This window comes from Chlorocebus sabaeus, chromosome 14 (genome assembly GCF_047675955.1).
Source record: "Chlorocebus sabaeus isolate Y175 chromosome 14, mChlSab1.0.hap1, whole genome shotgun sequence".
Classification (NCBI taxonomy): domain Eukaryota; kingdom Metazoa; phylum Chordata; class Mammalia; order Primates; family Cercopithecidae; genus Chlorocebus; species Chlorocebus sabaeus.
Genome location: NC_132917.1, coordinates 15,853,287 through 15,875,310, shown reverse-complemented (window position 1 = coordinate 15,875,310; position 22,024 = coordinate 15,853,287). Strand labels below are relative to the sequence as shown.

Genomic DNA, 22,024 nt, shown 5'->3' with positions numbered 1-22,024 from the left:
AGCAGCTTCTTTGCAGCTGTCGGGGCCCATTAGACTCCTCCCTCCATCTGAGGCTCTCCAGGCTTGTGTCCAGGGCCTGACAGTCCAACCACAGTCACCTGTTCTGTATGTAGCAGAACAAGCACCTTCTAGAAATGTAGAAATATCTTTACCATCCATTTATTGGACTATTTTCTTGTCTCCAACTACAACAAGGAAAGGAGCCAAAGAGAACCACTCGAGTGACATCCCTGGTATATACACCGGAAACGTGATAATAAGCAGAATGTGGACCACTCTGGATCTCACTGTCAATAGCCCTCTCCCAACCCTCCACTCACACAGAACTTGGGTAAACTCCTATCAAACACCCATCAGACGTTAATGTCACATTAGTTTTGCACATGATGGTCTCTCCTCCTAGAATTTCAGTTTTTTAAGGGTAGGGAATGTATCTTCACCCATTCTTATATTCCTTTGAGTATTCAGCCATGTATTCATGTTATCAGTCAACATCATGTACTAAGTACCTGCTTTATGCCCAGGCCCTGCCCTAGAGTCCGGAATGCAAAAATAAATAAGATACAGGCCAGGCTCATGCCTGTAATTCCAGCACTTTGAGAGGTTGAGGAAAGTGGATCACAAGGTCAAGAGATCGAGACCATCCTGGAAAATATGGTGAAACCCGGTCTATAAAAATACAAAAATTAGCTGTGCATGGTGGCGTGCACCTGTAGTCCCAGCTACTCGGGAGACGGACGCAGGAGAATCACTTGAACCCAGGAGGTGGAGGTTGCAGTGACCCAAAATCGTGCCACTGCACTCCAGCCTGGTGACAGAAAATAAAATACAGTCCCTGTCCTCGAGGCTCCCAGTTCAGTGATTGGTAAATAGATGTTTATACCTCAGCACGACAAATTCAATAATAGAAAAATGCAGAGGACGATGTGAGTTAAAAGGAAGAAGCATTTTCCCCATCTCAGGAGGTCAAAAAACACATCACAGACAAGGAGGTTTCTAAACTGGGCTTTGAAGAATCACTGGGAGTTCTTTGGGCCAAAAAGGCATTGCAGAAGTGAACATGTACCAACATCACTGATAAAACCTCAGCAATTGCTGTGATTCCTGCACATAGAAAATGCTCAAGTTGCTGGGTTGCACTAAGTGAGAATATTGTGACTGATGGAAACCCAGTCCAAACACTGTGAAAAGAGGGCCCCATCCTAGCTCCTCTGCCTCAAACCTGGAGACACATTGGAGTCACTTGGCAAGTTTGAGAAAACACTGATATTCCAGAGTCACTCCCTGCCACCCCCACCCTAGAGATCCTCATATAATTGGCCCAAGAGGCTGCCTGGTCTTTGAGACTCTTAAAAACTCCCCAGGCGATTCCAATAGGCAGCCTTGTTTGAGAACCACTGATTTTTTTTTTTTTTTAGATGGAATTTCGCTCTTGTTGCCCAGACTGGAGTACAATGGTGTGATGTCAGTTCACTGCAACCTCCACCTCTCGGGTTCAAGCAATTCTCCTGCCTCCGCCTCCCGAGTAGCTGGGATTACAGGCATGCACCACCACGTCCAGCTAATTTTTTTTGTATTTTTAGTAGAGACGGGGTTTCTCCATGTTGAGGCTGGTCTCGAACTTCTGACCTCAGATGATCCACCCGCCTCGGCCTCCCAAAGTCCTGGGATTATGGGCGTGAGCCACCGGACCCGGCTAAGAGCCACTAATTTAGACCAGTGCTTCTCAAACTTAATGTGCAAATAGATGCAGGCAATCTTGTTAAAATGCAGATTCTGATGCAGCAAGATGGGCCTGGGAATCTTCACTTCTAATTAGCACCGCTGCTCCTGGTCCTGGGACCACCATTTGAGTAGTGAGGCTCTCTGAGGCTTAATGCCCAAAGGCAATTCAGCTGGCCTCAGGAACATGCCTGAATGCAGGGGTCATGTTCCAAATCCAAAGGGAAGGGTACATGTGGGGGCACCAACTGCTCAGAATGGATGTAGTGGCCACAGCTCTGAAGCCTCTGCTGCCCCTGGTGTGAGTTAACTCCTAGTTGTGGGTGGGTAAGATGCTAGGGGGAGGGCTGGGCAGTCAAGGCCACAGGGGGTGCCTGGGAGAGGTGGGGACGGAAGCCTGATTACCCACCTCCATGTTGTAAGAGCTGGCATCGAATACCGGTGTCTGCCAGCTGGCTGTCCCCCCACCCACGGCCTGCACCCAAGGCCGAGGAACAGCCAAGAGGCCTGGCGAGCAGCATCCTACGGAGAGGACAGCGAGGAGGCCGCCTTGGCAGGAGCTGCCTGCTGGATAAACATTGTTCTGTTTTTTTCTTTTTTCTCTTCAAACAAGCCCTTCTCAGCACTGGCCACATCATCCTAAACAAGGCCTCTCAGTGCTGTTGACACAAAGGCAGGGATGGTGTCATTCCAGCCCAGAGAGAAAACTCGGATCCTCCCATAATGGTGGGTACTTCCTCTCGGGAAGAACACCAGTGAATCAGGAAATTCAGCAAGCCGGGTCTAAGCCCTGCCCTCGGGCGAGGCTCAGGTTTTTTGTTGGTTTGGGTGGATTTCTTTCTCCCCAAAGCTCTGCTTGTTTCATGTGCCTGGTCAGCAGATATGTCAGCCCCAGACAATGGCCTCTTTCTGCAGACAATGGTCAGCGTGAGGAATGTCGCAGGAGGGCAGGGCTTGGGGAGGGACAATTCCGCTTTCAGAAGCCAGTGGCTGAGTGGGTGCTTCAGGGAGGGTCCTGCTGTCACCAGGGCAGCCTCCTCAAAGGCACCATTTATAGGACCTGCAGCCCCAGAAAAGTGGAAGCTTTGGGCAGCAGCAGAATCAGAGAGAGCAGCTCCTTTGCCCGCTGCTCCCGGCAGACTCACCCTGCCTGCTTTATCGGCCTCCCGAGGCTCCTGCGACCACAATTCCTACCATGCAGACTTTGTTTAATGAAAAAACAAATAGTTACCCCCAAATTAGACCGAGGCCTGCTGTTCGCTCAGCCGCCCCTCCTGCAGTACCCAGCCTGTGCCTCATTGGCCAGCTCTCCAGAAAAGAAAGGGCTTATTCATCCCCAAAGGTGGAAACTTGCCTTCTCCCGGGGAAATTGTGTAACCGTTTTGTAGTGGAACCGACTACAGGCCTCAAGGTCTTTTGCAAAAAGAAAAACAGATAAGGAGGTGGTGGCGGGAGCCAATGCTGGCTGGCTTAGATTTGCTCATTGCAGAATGGTTTTCTGACAGAGATCTTAGGCCCACAAGTCACATCAGCTGGTCCCTGGATTTTAAGGATCCTCACTGTGATTGGAAAATTAAGTGATAGCCATGCATGCATGCATTTATTCATTCATTCCTCCAGCACAATGCCTGGCACATAATAGATGCTTAGTAAACATTTGTTGAATGAATGAAATGTTTTGTAATATCTGATTCTATCTCTCCATGCTCAGAAAACCTTCAACAGCTCCCTATTGCCCATATTATCAATTTAATATCTTTTAGCATAGCTTACCAGTTGTAACTGGCCCCTCAAATACCTCTCCAACCCTACAACCTCCACATGCTCTCAATTCCACCCCTCCAACATGCACATATGCTGCCTACTGTTTCTTGAACCAAACCATTGTTGTGTGAGCCTCTAGGCCTTTGTCCCAGCTGTCTCTTAACCTCAAGGCCCTTTCCAGGCTTCTTGTAGGGATCTGGTGAGTTCCTCTCCCATGAGACTCAAGCCAGTGTTTGCTCCTCCTCTTAAAAGCCATCACCAAATACAAAAAAATTAGCCAGGCATGGTGGGGGGGGGGGCACCTGTAGTCCCAGCTACTCAGGAGGCTGAGGCAGGAGAATGGTGTGAACCCGGGAGGCGGAGCTTGCAGTGAACTGAGATCGCGCCACTGTACTCCAGGCTGGGTGACAGAGCGAGACTCCGTCTCAAAAAAAAAAAAAAAAAAAAAAAAGGCCATCGCTAAAGTGTCAGGCTCCACAGCCTTGCTCTTGTTCATGGCCCTATCATGACATTTGCCACTCTGCCTTCTATCTACCTGTTGTAACCATGCTGTGCACTTCTTGAGAGCAGGAACTGAGTCTGACTTACCTCTATATGCCCAGTGGGGGTCCAGGGACCGGTCCATCATAGATCCTCAGTAATTACAGAGACCAACTAGTCCTGGTTTGCCCAGGACATTCCTCGTCTTAGCACTGAAAGTCCCATATCCCGGGACACCCCTTAGTCCTAGACAAACCGGAACTGTTGGTCCTCATATCGGTAAGTGAGTAGTGAATGAATAAATGCCTAGGTCTCTATTCATTTGTTCATTCACTTCACACACATGTAGTAAAAATCTGTGAGCCAGGTCCCATGTTCATCCAATTAGAAGGTGTTTCTAAACATCTTCATGGCCCAGCATGAAGGACAGCTCTTTGGGGTTGAGTTAGTCTTAAGTCCATGGGGCACCTTTCCTAGATCCCTGTTTATCTCCTCCGCTATCTCTTCCGGCATCCACACCAGATTGTTTACAATGCATCTGTTGACATCTGCCTTATCTCCCTGGATTTGCTCTGGGCCTCCCTGGGTCTACTGCCCTCAGAAAGAACAAGCCCTCTAGCCTGACAGAGGAATTCCTAGCTAGGGCTTTACAAGTCAAAAGACCCACACTGGAGCTAGGGCCCCAGAGCAGCCCCAAGCCCTGGGCCCTCAGAATGAGAGCGATTGCAGCCAGGACACATGTGTCTGCCCAGCCGTCCTCAGACCCTGGGGCTGCTTGGACCCATCTGTTTCCTAGTTCTAGGTCAAATCAAGCTGAGAAAGGATCAGGCTTCATTTGACCTGAGATGGCTGGAGCATCTGGCTGCTCCCTCTACCTCCCCCACCCTGGCGAGATGAGCCTAAGTCCCGCACCCCCTCGGTGGGCTCTCGGAGACGCCATCTTTTCCATGGTGATTTCAGGGCTTCTGGGAAATGTGACCCAATAGAAACCACAAAGCAGACACATGTGGCTTGAATCCCAGCTCAACCACTTAGCTGAGTGGCTCTAGGTAAGTTACTTAACCTCTCCATGCTGCCTCATTTAAGCAGTGATATTGATAATGCTCACTTCGCAACATTGTTATAAAGACTATAGAAGATTTACCAGGTGTCCAGCTCCCTGTCCAGTGCACAGCGGGTGCTCCAGCAAGCAAAAAGAATCAACAACCATTTGCAGTTAATTCATTCAGCACTTTAGAACTAGGCCTGTACCTTTCCGCATCTTGCTCTGCTGACTAGAGAAGGGCTAGTATCACTCACCAAGTCCTTCCTTATTTAAGGTATGCTCCCCTCTAAGAGGAAGGCCCAAGGTGCAGAAGCTGCTTCTAACCAAGATGATGAATAAAAGTTGTTCCTTTAAATTGGAAAGTTCCTAAGAATCTTTGGTTAACAAAGGACAAGAAAAACAAATATTAACAGATGGATTTCTTTTTAATCCTTGCCCTAAAACTGCACAATAGAAATGTTGAAAGTTGCCAAATGTTGATTTGAAAGCCCGGCATGAAGGTAAATACGAGGCATCTTGATCTGTGACCATTTGGAGGTCACGCTTTGAAGAAGCTATAGTCGAAAAGCCCTCTCCTTCTGCATATTGAAATGATTTTCTTTCATCGAAAAAGCAACTACCTGGCTCTCCAGGAAGCAGAGCCTGTGAGTCGTGCACACAACGAACAGTCACCCTTTTAAAACACACATGAATTTAACCAACCTGCTCCATTCACATTGCCTCCACTGCCTTGGCCTGTCATCTGGACAATCCCTAGCTCACCTTTCAATTTCCACCTTTTCATATAATCTTAAAGTCCCTATTTATTTCTTGCTTGTTTCTATGAACACTTTTTTTATTACATCAAAATTAATAGATTTGCACCGCAAGGTCAGGACTACTGAATGGCAAAACTATGATATTTTTGGAAAGCCCCTCTAAGTTTTGCTTTGTTCCTCAGCAGTAGCCCTGAATTAATTATTTAGGGAAAATCTTTTGATCACAAATTTGCATATATGTGTCTGGACTCACATACATTTAAGAATGTGCTGTGCACGAGTGCACCGAGGCACATAAAAAGGGTGAATATCCTAATGGTCAAGTCATTGTACAGCAGATGTGACACAGGCAACTCTGCACATCATTAGCAGGTTGCTTTCTATTATATTCTATCTTTTTAAAAGTCAAGTTGGAGAAACACGGGAAATTAATTGGGATAGCCGTAAAGACAACATTTGAAACATTACTGCACATGCTATACTCATTTTTCCCAATTAGTCTTTTGAAATACGTGCTTTTATTCCTCACTAATTTCTGAGTAATTGTCCACTTTGGAACTCCTACAAAGTGGGTGGGTATTTAAGAACCATGATGACCTATGACCTTTGACCCAAGGTGATCTTTACTGGGGGGACCCGTGAAAGATTGATTTGAGCAGAGCTGAGTTAGACAAACAAGCCATTCACATTACCTCAAATCTGGAGGCAAATCAGGTAAAAATGTGAGCAACCTTTGTGGCCTGGAATTTCCTGTCCCCATAGTCAGGAATTAGGACAATACTTCTAGCTTCAGCAAGTATTGATGAAGAAGTTTCTACATCTTCTTTAAATAGCCCCTTAGAATGATCCGATAGGTCATCTAGGTCCCGTCGATGGCTGAGCTGGTTTCTTGCCAAATACCTTTGAAAAGGAACCCAAAAGGGTGCCTTTCACATAATTTAGAGCAACAACTCTTAATATTTCAATCACAATCACTCATTTAAAAAAAAAAAACAACAACAATCTTTTCTCCAAAGAGCCCAAGTTTTGGGCTCTATTAAACAAACTACACTAACTTATTTTCCAAATTTTCTGTCATCAAAACACAGGAAATTGCATAAAAGGTTCTGATGGAGTTGAGGCCACTGGAGCTGCCACATGGCAAGGACATGACTACAACCAGAGGAAAACTAGTCAGTGCTTCGGGCTCCGGAGAGGCTGAGTAAAGGCATTTTTTGTTGTTGTTGTTTGTTTTTTAGACAGAGTCTCTCCCTGTTGCCCAGGCTAGAGTGCAGTGGCACAATCTTGGCTCACTGCCACTTTTGCCTCCTGGGTTCAAGCAATTCTCCCGCCTCAGCCTCCTGAGTAGCTGGGACTACAGGTGCACACCACCACACCCAGCTTATTTTTTGTGTTTTAGTAAAGACAGGTTTTCAACATGTTGCCCAGGCTGGTCTCAAACTCCTGAGCTCAGGCAATCTGCCTGTCTCAGCCTCCCAAAGTGCTAGGATTACAGGTGTGAGCCACTGCACCCGGCCTAAGGCATGATTTTAGCTACCTTGGAGCAAAATGTTTAACTGTCAGTGATCATTCCAGAAGCCTTGGCATGGAGGAGCCCAGGCTGGGAACCCCTAACCCTGAAGCTTCATTCCCTCCATTTCTAAGCCCACTGCCCATGTCATGAGAACAAGGTGGCAGAGGAGGAGGGTGTAAGAGCCAGATGGAGGCTTTGTTTGTTTTCCCTAAAGTGTTATTTATTGTTAAACAAAGGAAAAAATTTGACATTAATGAAAATTTTAAAACAGAGAAGCATCAGTAGTAATCCTGTGACCAACATTTTAATTTTCTTCTCCAATGTCTCCAGGCTTTATCCACACGTACACTCTCACTGTTTGTGGATTCCGTATTTGTGAATTCACCTACTTGCTAAAATGTATTTGTAACTCCAAAATCAATACTTGTCGCACTGTCTTGGTCGTCCACAGACATGCACAAAGTGGTGGAAATTTTGAGTAGTTCCACATACATGTTCCTAGTAGAGTTTGAACAGGACAAGTTCTGCCTTCTTGTTTCAGCTCTCATACTGTAAATGAGCATCGCTTTCACAGACTATTTAGTGCCCACGTTTTTTGCATTTTTGTGCTTTCTATTGGAAATCTGTCTGTTTTAAATGGCTCCTAAGCATAGTGCTGAAGTGTTGTCTAGTGTTTCTGCATGTAAGGAGGTTGGGATGTGCCTTACAGAGAGAGTATGTATTAGATGAGCTTCCTTTCAACACGACTTCAAGGGCTATTGGCCATGAGTTTCATTTTAGTGAATCAACAAGATTCTGTCCTTGGATAGAAGCCTGCATAAAATAAAATTATGAATTAATCAACTAACAAAACATTATAATCAGAGGCTCTCAGGACTCTGTGTTCCTCCTAGAGGCAATGGTTCAGCATTCACTAATTCAGTATTCATGGCAATAGTATTTGGCTGTGTCCCCACCAAATCTCATCTTGAATTGTAGGTTCCATAATCCCCATGTGTTGTGGGAGGGACCAGGTGGAGATAATTGAATCATGGGTGCAGTTTATCCCATCCTGTTCTCGTGATAGTGTGTTAGTTCTCATGAGATCTGAAGGTTTAATAAGGGGCTTCCTCCTTCACTGGGCACTCATTCTTCTCCTTCCTGCTGCCATGTGAAGAAGAACATGTTTGCTTCCCCTTCTGCCATAATTGTACATTTCTTGAGGCCTCCTCAGCCCTGCAGAACTGTGAGTCAATTAAACCTCTTTTCTTTATAAATAACCCAGTCTAGGATATGTCTGCAGCATGAAAACAGACTAATACAGTAAATTGGTACTCAGAATGGGGTGTAAAGATATCCAAAAATGTGGAAGCAACTTTGGAACTAGATAACAGGCTGAAGTTTGAACCATTTGGAGAGCTCAGAAGAAGACAGGAAAATGTGGCAAAGTTTGGAACTTCCTAGAGACTTGAAGGGCTCAGAAGACAGGAAGATGTGGGGAAGTTTAGAACTTCCTAGAGACTTGAATGGCTTAGACCAAAATGCTGATAGTGATATGAACAATGATGTCCAGGCTGAGGTGGTCTCAGATGGAGATGAGGAACTTGTTGGGAACTGGAGTAAAGGTCACTTTTGCTATGCAAAGGGACTGGCTACATTTTTCCCCTGCCCTAGAGATCTGTGGAACTTTGAACTTGAATTTAGAGTATCTGCATTAACTCAAAAGTCCAAGCCCAAAGTCTCATCTAGCACAAGGCAAGTCCCTTCTTCCTCTGAGCCTGTAAAATCAAAAGCAAGTTAGTTATTTACTAAATACAATGGTAGTACAGGCATTGGGTAAATACACCCATTTCAAGTGGAATTTAGAAATTTAGAAATTTCTAAGTGGAAAAGTGTTCAAGAAGCAGAACATGAAAGTTTGGAAAGTTTGGAAAATCTGCAGCCTGATGATGTGACAGAAAAGAAAAACTCATTTTCTGGGGAGAAATTCAAGCTGGCTGCATAAATTTGCATAAGTAATGAGAAGCCAAATGTTAATCACTAAGACAATGTGGCAAATGTCTCCAGAGCATGTCAGAGATCTTCACTGCAGCCCCTCCCATCACAAGCCTAGAGGCTTAGGAGGAAACAATGGTTTTCTGGGCTAGGCCCAGGACCCCACTGCTCTATGCAACCTAGGGACATGGTGCCCTAAGTCCCAGCTGCTTCAGCTGTAACCATGGCTAAAAGGGGCCAACATACAGCACATACCATTGACTCAGAGGGTGCAGGGCCCAAGCATTGTGGCTTACATGTGGTGTTGAACCTGTGGGTACACAGAAGTCAAGAATTGAGGTTTCAGAACCTCCACCTAGATTTCAGAAGATGCATGGAACTGCCTTCATGTCCGGGCAGAAGTTTGTTGCAGGGATGGAGCCCTCACATAGAACCTCTGCTAGTAGGGCAGTGCAGAAGGAAAATGTGGGGTCAGAGCCCCCAGACAGAGTCCCCACTAGAACAACTGCCCAGTGGAGCTGTGAGAAGAGAGCTACAATCCTCCAGACCCCAGAATGGTAGATCCACCAACAGCTTGCCCTATGCTCCTGAAAAAGCCACAGGCACTCAACACCAGTCCATGAAAGCAGCTGGGAGTGGGGTTGTACCCTGCAAAGCCACAGGGGCAGAGCTGCCCAAGGCCATGGGAGCTCACCCCTTGCATAAGCATGACCTGGATGTTAGAAGTGGAGTCGAAGGAGATCATTTTGGAACTTTAAGGTTTAATGACTGCACTATTGGATTTCATACTTGGAAGGGGCCTGTAACTCCTTTGTTTGGGCCAATTTCTCCCACTTGAAATGGGTGTATTTCCCAATGCCTGTACTACCATTGTATTTAGTAAGTAGCTAACTTGCTTTTGATTTTACAGGCTCAGAGGAAGAAGGGACTTGCCTTGTGCTAGATGAGACTTTGGGCTTGGACTTTTGAGTTAATGCTGGAATGAGTTAAGCTTTGGGGGATGGTTGGAAGGGGATAATTGTGTTTTGAATCATGAGGACAAGAGATTTGGGAGGGGCCAGGGGCAAAATGATATGGTTTGGCTGTTTCCCCACCCAATCTCACCTTGAATTATAGTTTCCATAATCCCCACATGTCCTGGGAGGGACCAGGTGGAGATAATTAAATCATAGGGGCAGTTTCCCCCATCTTGTTCTTGTGATAGTGAGTTAGTTCTCACAAGAGCTGATGTTTTTATAAGGGGTTTCCCCCTTTGCTGGGCACTCATTCTTCTCGTTCCTGCTGCCATGTGAAGAAGGATGTGTTTGCTACCCCTTCTGCCATGATTGTAAGTTTCCTGAGGCATTCCCAGTCCTGCAGAACTGTGAGTCAATTACACCTCTTTCCTTTATAAGTTTCCTAGTCTCAGGCATGTCTTTGTTAGTAATGTAAGAACAGACTAATAAACTTATAAAACATAACTATTATGAATAACAAAGCTTAATTGTATTTAGAATTTCTTTTCCTGCTTATTTCAGTTCATATGTGATAAGCAATTGTCAGTATTGCCATACATGAATACTTCTTTGGCTGGACAAGCCATCATCTACTTTACTATTCCCTTATTGTTGGGCCTCCAGGTTATTTCCAACATTTACAGACAAGGCTACAAAAAGAATCTTCATGGATATAATGTGTGAACTCCACAAAGACACCTATTATGTACGAGTCTGCAGCCCCAGAGCATAATTCAGTGCTTGACATATAGTTTATCTCAATAAATGTTTATTGAGTGAGTGAATGACATAAGTTTGGACAATGATGATCAGGGACAGTCAGTCCAACAGGTGAGACTCTCGGTAGGTGTTCAGTAAATGTCTGTTCCTTGATGCCTGAACATCTACTGATCACCTGCTATGTCTCTGTAGCTAGCACTATGCCTGCATCTTTACTTTCATTATATTGTTTAAAACCCACTACCTTTATTAGCCTCATTTTACCAGTAAGGAAATTAAGATTTATATAAGTCATCTGTGAACAGTCATGCAGCTGACTAGAGCCCCTGCCATGACTCTAGCTCAGGTATTGGTGATTTCAAATACCCTGCTTTTTCTACTGCACCAGGCTGGAGCCATCTGTGGTCCTGAGCCTTGCTGGCACAGCTCCTGTGGTCACCAGATCAGAGGGAGCAAGATCGGCCAGGCTCCTACAAAGGCCACATAATCCCTAAGGCTCTGCTTTCTCCTCCTCTCCCCATAATTCTCCCACCTGAATTCCTCCTTTCTCCTGTAATCACACATGCCTGACATAATGGTTGTTTCTATTCTCTGGTCCTACGCTCTGCCTCTATGGAGGTAATTGGCAGGCACTCAGCCTTTAATACCTTCTCCCTTCTCCCAGGTTAACTGAAACCCTCACCTGACTTGACTATGATGTGGGGATGGATGCAATTATGCAATGAGGGCAGAGGCTATTGGATTCCAGAAGCTTTTCAAGGTGGGGGATTTGATCTCCTCTTTTGATTTGAATGGATCTGAGTTGGCGGTGGGGATGTGAGCAATGTTGGGCCTTTCTTGACATTTATAAAACATGAGGTAAAGATGGAAATGAGGTTTATTTCTTCTACATTTCAGAAACACAGGGATCATCTTGACTGGTATCCCCTCAGGGAGGGGATGTCTGATATTAGGCATAAACCCTCAGCTTTGAGATCACTAACAGCAGACCTCAGACATGCTGGTGGCTCCCAAAACAGGGGCCAGCAGCTTCTTGCAAAGTCAGAGGCACACTGGTTAGCTTGTCGATAACCCTTCTCATTTGCTATTTTGCAAAGCACTTAAACTGCCATCATGGTCTCAGTCTCACAGTGCCATCAGGGAGGAAGAGAGAAGATGGTGTTTCCTCCTCTGGGAATGTCCTTCCCCTCTTTCCTGCCTGGGACACTCCTACCTCTCTTTTGGAACCCAGGACTAGTGGTTTTCTTTCTCGGAAGACTTCTCGGTCAGAATTCCCCAGAAGTAGTCACAGAACCCCCTTTGCCCACACTGCCCCTGATAGGTTCCTTGTATCCAATACCATGTCCTAAAAACATGGGCTTGTATATCTGTTTCTCTTGAAGGCAAAAGTTGCACCTCATCTAGCTCTGGTTCCAAGTGCCTATAGAGTGTCTGTCACATAGAAGGTATTCTGAAAGCATTGAATGGCCAGATGGGAGAAGATAAAGATCAACTTCTTTAAAAGGAGATGCAATGCCTTCTTACCATATATATATATATATATATATATATATATATATATATATATATATATGTATTAGAGCTAGGGTCTCACTCTGTAGCCTAGGCTGGAGTGCAGTGATACAATCATAGCTCACAGTAATCTGAAATTCCCAGGCTCAAGTGATCCTCACACCTCAGCCTCCTGAGTAGCTAGGACTACAGGCACCTAACACCATGCCCAGCTAATTTTTTTTTTAAATTTTTTGTAGAGATGAGGGTCTTGCTATGTTGCCCAAGCTGTTCTCAAACTCCTGGCCCCGAGCATTGGGATTTTAGGTGTGAGCCACTGTGCCCAGCCCCTTACCCACCTGTTTAAATACCTGAAAAATTCAGTGTTGTTTTTGAAACATAGAGTCTTTGAAGGGGAAATTAGCTTTACGTTCTGCTTTCATGCAAGAGTCCTCTTGTTAGCATGAAAAAATAATTGTTCAGTATCTCCCTGGACATCCCCATTGATGGTGAGCCGGGGGGATTTTTCGTCAATCCTAACTTTCTGTAGGAATCTGCTTTCATCATCACTCAGAGTCCTGAGACTCTGGAAGATGGAACAACAATTATAATAATAACACTCATGGTTTGCCCATAATAATGTTTATCATAGCAGCTAACATTTATTGAGAACTTATGTGCCAGGCACTGTTCTTGGTGGTTTACTTATTTGATCCTCATATTGACCCTCTGAGGTGATACGATTTTATCCTCATTTTATAGACAAGACATTTGAGGACCAGAGAGGTAAAATAACTCACCTAAGGTCACAAAGCTAGTAAAGTGCAGAGCTGGGATCAGAACTCAGATGGTAGAGCTCCAGAACCCACATCCTAACTACCATGTCTGCTACCCTATGGAAATGAATGAATAGTGTGTCTTAATGCACCAGGTCCAATCATAGCCCTTTTCCATACAGTAGCTCACCTACCACTGGCGAGAGTCCCGGAACATAGACAAGCGAATACCCCCATTTTACAGAAGACCAACGTGGGAGATAAGTTACACACCACATCCCTCACATGGTACAGGCTCCATGTACCATAACTGGACCAGGACCGCACCGAGGACACTGCCTCCTACATAAGGATGTTGTGACTCAGAAAATGCTTATTTCTCTCTATGCCGAAATTCAATTTCTACAAATTCATTTTGGACCTATCGGTACACACCTAGAATGCCCAAAAGGTCTCTTGACTTTTTCCCCACTCTGGGCCTCAGTTTCCTCAACTATAAAACACAAAGATCCTCTCTTACCCTGGCATAGCATCCTATTTTTAGCTGAGGTCTAGGGAAGAGGAGGAGGGAAGAGCGGGAGTGAGAGGAGGAAGAGGATGGAGGGAAGAGCGGGAGCGAGAGGAGGAAAAGGATGGAGGTCATCGTGTCCTAGGGGAGTCACTCAGCAGCAGGATCCTGTATTTTAGGAATGGGCCAAATGAGGAGAACCTAGAAAGAGTAGTAAAAACTACTTTTTCTGTAGGAATCTGCCTTCATCATCACTCAGCATCATCACTCAGAGAAAGCTACCAGTCTCCTAGTGATGCCCTCAAGGGACTCTGTTTTCTGTTTCTACTTTAACAGGTAAAACACATGCTGTAGAACATCCCCCTTCTTAGATATTCTAATAGTAACCTGGCCTAGCTTCATTTTCAGGCAGTGGAAGGAGCTGGTGCAGACATACATATCTTAAAATCCCTCAAATGGGCTGAGCGTCATGGCTCATGCCTGTAATCCCAGCACTTTGGAAGGCCAAGGCAGGCAGATTGCCTGAGGCCAGAAGTTTGAAACCAGCCTGACCAACATGGTGAAACCCCGTTTCTACTAAAAATACAAAAATTAGCTAGGCATCTTGGCATCCACCTGTCATCTCAGCTACAAGGAGACTGAAGCAGGAGAATCACTTGAACCCAGGAGGCGGAGGTTGCAGTGAGCCAAGATCACACCACTGCACTCCAGCCTGGGTGACAAGAGCAAAACTCCATCTCAAACAAAACACAATAAAACAAAAAAAGTCTCAAATGAGCAATTCTAACACTCTCCTCCCACCCTCACCCCACCCCACCCTGTGCTCCCGCTCTCCAAGGCTCCTTCCACCAGCTGCCCTAAGATTAATTGTCCAAAAGAACACCAGGTGGGGACCCAGTGGGCGTGTCCCATTGACAAGCCACTTTGCAAGAGTCGAAGCTTGAAAGTCCACCTGGAGAGCAGGTGGGACCAGCTGCTCTCAAGACAAACTGCTGTACCGGCTGGGTGGGCTCCGCAGTGCCACAGCCCTGGACAGCAGTGAAGAATCAGCCCTTTGTGAGTTGACTTGTGGTTTAGGCTTCTTCCACCACAGCTCAAGTCAGCACCACGGGCCATGCAGTCTACACTGCTGGGGCACCCCGTGTGCACAGGGCACATGGCATGAGGCCCCTCAGCTTCGGGTAAACTAAAGGCAAAATAAGAGGAGGCTGCCCCCTACTTGGTGACCACTGGGGGAACCTGTGTATTCTCTCCCAAAAGTGAACAATGAGGAGGTGAGACACTGGGGCCCCCTGCCACTCACCACTAATGCTAAGGAAGGAGCAGGCTTACCTGACTGTGAGGTAGGCTGAGTGGCTCGGCCCTCCGGGGGCCTGCCTGGCCAGCTGGGGTGTTCCATCTACCCATGCACCTGTAGGATGAGCACTGAAAGGTCAGGGCCTGGCCCACCTGCTGCACACAGAATGGGAGCTTCATCTCTCATGCTTCCAACAAATGGGCTAGACAGGGTGAGGCAGAAACCATGGAAAAACAGCACAGCTCGGTGGCCTCCAGCTCCTCCTCGGGCAGGTTGTCTCAAAGTATAAACTTGGAAGGTGGGGGGTGAGGAAGCCAGACTCTCGCCATGGAGCTCTGAATGCCACCCTCCTCAGCAGCACGGCTGAGACTGAACCTCCATCTGCTGGCTTCTGTGTCTGCTGTTCAGTTGGCCTCAACTCAGAGGGAATCGTAGAGTATAAGCAGAACCATGGCTTCTGTGATAACTTTAGGAAGAACAGCCTGGCCCAAATGTGCCTGCCCATCCCAGACTCAGCACTCTCTGCAGAGGGAGCCCAGGCTTAGGACACACACCCTCTTCCTATACCATCGAACGAAGGGATCTGGTACAAAGGACAGGTCACCCACCCTGATAGGAAAGGGTCCTAGTGCAGTCTGACCACTTCTCCTCTCAGGGCCTTAACTTGTTTATCTGTAAAACAAGGATGAGACAACAGCAAAGACACGGAATCAACCCAAGTGCCCATCAATGGTGAATTGGATAAAGAAAATGTGATACATATACCCCATGGAATACTATGCAACTGTAAAAAGGAATGAAATCATGTCCCTTGCAGCAATATGGATACAGCTGGAGGCCATTATCCTAAGAGGATTAATACAGGAACAGAAAACCAAGTACCACATATTCTCACTTATAAGTGGGAACTAAACATTGGGTACACATGGACATAAAAATAGGAACAATAGACACTGGAGGATACAAGGGGTGACAGGGAGGGAGGAGGGCAAAGGCTGAAAAAAACTACCAGAGTGACGGATTCATTCGTACTCTAAACTTCAGCCTCACACAATATACCTTTGCAACAAATCTGCACATGTACCACCTGATTCTGAAAGTGGAAAAAAAAGTGGGGAGGAGGTGAGAATACCTGGTTAGATGAGACAATATGCAAACCCTAATGTGAAGAATATTGACCACCGTCAGAGGGAAGAATCAGGTCTGGGAGTTCTGGTCCTTCCTTGGACCCTCTGTCCTGGGAACCCTGCAAGGCTTGCAAGTGTATATCATTGTCCTTTCTAGATCTGTGGCCCCAGGCACTGCTGGACCCATAGTGGGTGTTCACTCTGAGCTGCTGAGGGGAGGACTCAGTTCCATTTATGAAACTGACAGATCTCAGTGTGGCCTCTCTCTTCTCCCACCTGCCAGTTGCTATGCAGGCAAGGCTTGTTAAGACCTTCAGAACTCTGCAAGGGCCAAAGTACAGACACTACGTTGCATACGTGAGGCTGGAGACCTTCGTTTCCCATTTAGAAAAGCCGATGTTGAGCACTCCCATTGGGAGGAAAGAGGAGCCAGCTAGAGCTTTCTCCCAACTAAAGCCGCTGCCAACCAGAGAAGAGAGTTCCCTGAGGACCAAGAGAGTTCATGGGGCTCAGGTGAGCTCCTGGGCATTGCTGCTTGGCCAGGCCAGGAAATAGAACAAGGCGGGTGGGGGGGTTCCAGCTCTCAGAATCTGCAATTGTCTCTTGCCTCCCTCGCAGATGCGGCAGGCAGAGATAAATGAACAGCAATCAACAATGAAACTTCCACTTTCTAATGAACTTGGTGAAGTGCACCTTCTATTTTTAACTGGCCCAATTTCTCAGTCACATCACGTGACTCCTATTGTCTTGTCTGAGAATTATGAACAAGAAAGAGAGAGAGAAATTGGGCCATATTTTCTAGTGCAGTAAGGGGATGAACTATCTAGTCGCATGTATATTTCCTCTTTCATTTGTAATTTGCTAAGTAACCTTAGAGAAAAAATGCGCCTTTTTACAACTTTGGTGCTCTATTTAAGGAAACTAAGAGCCATAAAATGACCTTATTGAGGTCACATGTAAAGTTCTGAGCTAAATAAGAAATTGCTTTGGAAAATATGTCAATGTTCTGGGTTCATTTAACTTCAGGAGTTGCAGAAACGATTTTGGTGTGGAGGTTGGGTGGGTTAATCCTAATTGTTTCCAGTTCATGTAAAATTTCGTCTTATATTGGGCAGCACTCTAGGAAGGTTCTTTTTTTTCAATATATCCTAGAAATGTGAAATCTGAATAACCTTGTTAGGAAGTTTGGTATGTGTTAGGAAACCATCACTTTGGCACATTAAACAGTCCCTCATTCTGGATCTACTATGTCTAAACCCACTTCCCAAACTGTGTGATGAGGTACGCTGAGGCCCACGGCAAACTCACAAGAGCACTGAAGAGTTGTTTTTTTTTTCATTTTGTTTTTTTTTGAGACAGAGTTTTGCCCTTGTTGCCCAGGCTGGAGTGCTGTGGTGCGATCTCAGCCCACTGCAACCCCCACCTCCCAGGCTCAAGCGATTCTCCTGCCTCAGCCTCCCAAGTAGCTGGGATTACAGGCATGGACCACCATGCCCAACTAATCTTGTATTTTTAGTAGAGATGGGGTTCACCATGTTGGTCAGGCTGGTCTTGAACTCCTGACCTCAGGTGATCCACTCACCTCAGACTCCCAAAGTGCTGGGATTACAGGCGTGAGCCACCACACCCAACCTGAAGAGTATTTTAAATGTAGAAGCCATACCCAACACCCACAGGCCAACATACAGCTGTGAGCTCCAGGCTGCTCACCATTTCAGCATCAGATTGGGCTGCATCCCTTTCAAGGACATCATATCCTCGCAAAAGTTGAGTTTGAGGTGGTTGCTGGGATAACAGGCATGTGCAGTGTGAAAACCAATGCGGAACAGGAGGTGAAGGTGGTAGTGGCCCATCAGATTCCAAGATCTCAGAAGGCACATAGCGCCCAGCTGGCTCACACATCCTGTGAGTTGTAGTTATTTGCGAAAGAAATAAAAACAGTACTTTTTCTTTCCGTGTATGGGTATTATTATTTCAAATAGCTACTAGTTAATTAGGAGATACTTGTCTTTTTGATATAACCACTTAAACAGAACTGTTATGTATCTTTTTGGCCTAGGAGCACCATGATCCAAAAAGTCTGGGAAACCTGTGGCTTAAGCCTACAACCCTAGGAGGTAGCCTTTCAGCCTCTTACATACTAGAACACAAGGTTAAGGATTTTGAATATTGTTTTAGGTTATATTTTCCCAAAAAGGTCTCAGCAATACTTCTGGTTCCATGTGGTTTTCTAGAACCTTGCCACTCCTCTCATCAAAGATTGAGTTTAGAACTATTTAAACTCTATTGCCCTTGTAATCTGGACTCTGCCTCTGCCATTTCACTGGCATCAGGGATGCTCAGTCAACCATGACTGCTCGCCTCTATAGGCCCATCACCTTTCCCAAGCCTTACTCTCTTTGAGACATCTACGGCACCTGGCACTGTAGCCACCCTCTCTGAATCTCTTCCCCTCTGCTCTGGGCCTGCATGCTCTTGCTTCTGTCTTCCCAAACCTGGCTGTTCTTTGCCTATCGCTTTGAGTGGCTTCTCTGCTTAGCTCCTAAACATAGTGATTTCTGACAGTTCAGTCCAAATACATCCTGCTCATCTCTCTCCCCAAAACTGAGCTTCCATCCCTGATTTGCCTCGAGCTGATAATGGATGGTTCTCCCAAAGACTCACACTTGAAATCTCCAGGCACCTTTTGCTCCTCTTTCTCCTTTGCCCCAATCACAATCCAATCACTAACCCTAATGAACCTTCCTTGAAAGTGTCTCTTGAATTCATCCATTCCTCTTTAATTTTTTTCTGTTCCTCTAAAGCAGTCCCCTCTTATTTTCAGACTTGACTATATAAGCCAACATTGAAGGTATTCATATATTTGTTAAATAATGATGCTAACCCCTTGGTAGTCTCCTGGACCTCAGTTTCTCTCCCTCTAATTACTGCTGCCACCAAAGTGATCTTTCTAAACTACCACTTTAACCATGTCATACGACTACTTAGAACAGTGTGATGGTTAATATTGAGTGTCAACTTGATTGGATTGAAGGATGAAAAGTATTGATCCTGGGTGTGTCTGTGAGGGTGTTGCCAAAGGAGATGAACATTTGAATCACTGGACTGGGAGAGGCAGTCACACCCTCGATCTGGGTGGGTACCATCTAATCAGCTGTCAGTGCAGCTAGAATAAAGCAGGCAGAAAAAGATGGAAAGAGCAGACTCGCTGAGTCTTCCGGCCTTCATCTTTCTCCTGTGCTGGATGCTTCCTGCCCTCGAATGTCAGACTCCAAGTTCTTCAGCTTTTGGACTCTTGAATTTTACACCAGTGGTTTTCCAGGGGCTCTCGGGCCTTTGCCACAGACTGAAGGTTGCACTGTTGGCTTCCATACTTTTGAGGTTTTGGGACTCAGACTGGCTTCCTTGCTCCTCAGCTTCCAGATGGCCTATTGTGGGACTTCACCTTGTGATCATGTGAGTCAACACTCTTTAATAAACTCCCTTTCATATATGCTCTAGAGAACCCTAATACAGATGTCCCTAATATAATGACCCTCTAGAGAACCCTAATACAAATAGTAATATTCAGAAAGCAATAGTAATATACAGAAAGCAACAAGAAAACAACACATATTGATGATTCTTTGGTTTGGGAATTTAGCATAAGGGTGTCATATGCTCTACATAATAATGTTTGGAGTTTTTGCCTTACTCATGCATTACTTTTATAATCAGAGAAAATTTTTTTAAAAGGTATTATCTTAAAAAAAAAAAAAAAAAGATTGAGTTTAATTTCCCTCCCCTTGGAACATAAGGCAAGTTTAGTGACTTGCTTCTAATGAATGCTATCTAATACCAGTGTGCAGAAGTGACACTGTGTGACTTTCAAGAATAGACTGAAAAAGTGCTCCTACTTTATCTTCTTTCTTGGGACGCTCACCCTTGGAACCCAGTCACCATGCTGTGAGGAAGCCCAAGCAACCCACACGGAGAGTCCACAGGCTGAAGTCCACGTAGAGAGGAACTGAGACCCCCAGCCAACAGCCAGCATTCACCACCAGGCATGTGACGCAGCAAGCCTTCAGTGATCTCAGCCCTCAACCTTTTAGTCTCATAGCTAAGGCCTCAGACACCATGGAGCAAAACTAAGGCATCCTCCATGTGCCCTGAACAAGAGGTGGGGGCAGTGCGGACAGTGCAAGAAGTATGGATATAGAAAGATCTGGGTTCAAATCCTGTATCTGCTTCATATTAGTTTTGCTACATGAGTCACTTACTTCTAAACCTCAGTTTCCTCATCTCTTATGAACTGAGATGTTGCAGAGCTCAGAGCAAGGTCCCCAGCATAAGGTCTGAGACATAGTAGATGCTTAATAACGTATAAGTGAGCTTATCTGACAGCCCATCCAATCTTCAGACAGCTTTAATTGTTAGAAACGCTTTCTTCTGTGTGGATGAACTGAATTCTGCCTGCCTGGAATGCCCACCACAGACTCAGTCTTTCCCTAGCAAGGAGGGACAGGGGTAGGACCACGTCTCCTCCCTCAGCAGCCTTCGGACACCACTCCTTCCTGCCTCCACCCTCTGCCTGGTCCCTTTCCTACTCCCCACCAGGAGCCTTCTGAAGATGCAGAGGGCCTGTGTGTTGCTGGTGAGCCAGGACACATTGAAAGCCTTGTTTGCATGATAACTCCTCTTTGAGTCAGTTCAGCTGCTTCCATCAATACAGCCCTCAGATAAGATGCTGTAACTCAGAATGTCTGGCTCAAAAGCAAACTGCTACAACTGAATCATACGTCCTGCGTTAAAGTCCACCCCCTTCTCTCCCATGCCTGGCCTCGCCACTGCACAAACAGAAGCCGAAGGGAAAGGTCCAATTATTCCATGGAGATTTAGCTACTGTATTGACAAAACTCAGCGTTAATTCCCAGAAAGCATTCAAGCCCCGAGGTGGGGGTGGGGGTGGAGGGAGGCAGGGAGAGAGGAAGAGCTGGCTGTGTAACTGGGTGAGAGTCATAGCCGCTTTTCAGCTGAGTCTGACCTAGTTTAATGAAATCAGGTCATCTGTGAGCTCTTCATTACCCTCAGACTAAACAGGACCCAACAGAGCAGCCAATGTCCCTGGCCTTTCAGAATCCTGCTCATTCGTATTATGACATTTTGATGTTGGGTCTTAATGCATGTTGACTTAGTGGCCTGGCCCCTCCAAAGGTAGTAAACAGCCTGGGTAAAGGCTGGGATGTAAACAAGAGGGCTGATTTAAAAACCACACACACAAAGGCAGTGTAAATACCCCAGGTCCCTAGCCTGCATCCTCCGGGAAAGCAGCAGACAAAAGGCCTGGAGTGTCCGCGACCATTACGGCTGATGGATGGATGGAACTCACCTATTATCCTCCTGCTTTCTCACATGGAACTCGCAGCCTCAGCAGATCTTCAGGGCAGGGGGCGGGATTGGAAGGAAATGAAATTGTCAATTTAGGGACAGTATGGAGGATTCAAGGGCAAATTGCTCCCCAGCAACCATTGTAGAGGACAGGGACAGTTAACCCCCTTGAGACTGTCCTATGGGCTGCTGACGGCTTTATTTGATCTGCTGCCCAATCTGCATTGTCCTGAAACCAAAGCCTGTGGTCAGGGAGGCTGAAAATGATCCTTCTTCTCTGGGTGGATGCTCATTAACTGAACGAATTTTACAGAAGTAGATGATATCTGTGGGTTCCCTGCTCCTATCAGACAGCCAGACTATCAGGCTCAGAAAGGGCAGGGAACTGTATCAGCGCTAAACACCACGTAGGTGCTTCAGTACATAGGTGTTTCAGGGACTGTGTATTTGGCATGTGCTGGTGGTAGCAGTGGTATTTTTAACTCAA

The 22,024-nt window shown here is 45.9% G+C and overlaps 1 long non-coding RNA gene across 1 annotated transcript in view; it reads right to left on the bottom strand.

Moving 5' to 3' along the window:
• The window catches only part of LOC119627189 (uncharacterized), a 35,056-nt gene extending 13,267 nt beyond the window's left edge, over positions 1 to 21,789 (bottom strand). The window contains exon 1 of the long non-coding RNA XR_005243247.2: positions 21,539 to 21,789. This is a non-coding gene — a long non-coding RNA (uncharacterized lncRNA). The remainder of the gene's footprint in view (positions 1 to 21,538) is intronic.
• Between the last annotated feature and the right edge of the window lie 235 nt (positions 21,790 to 22,024).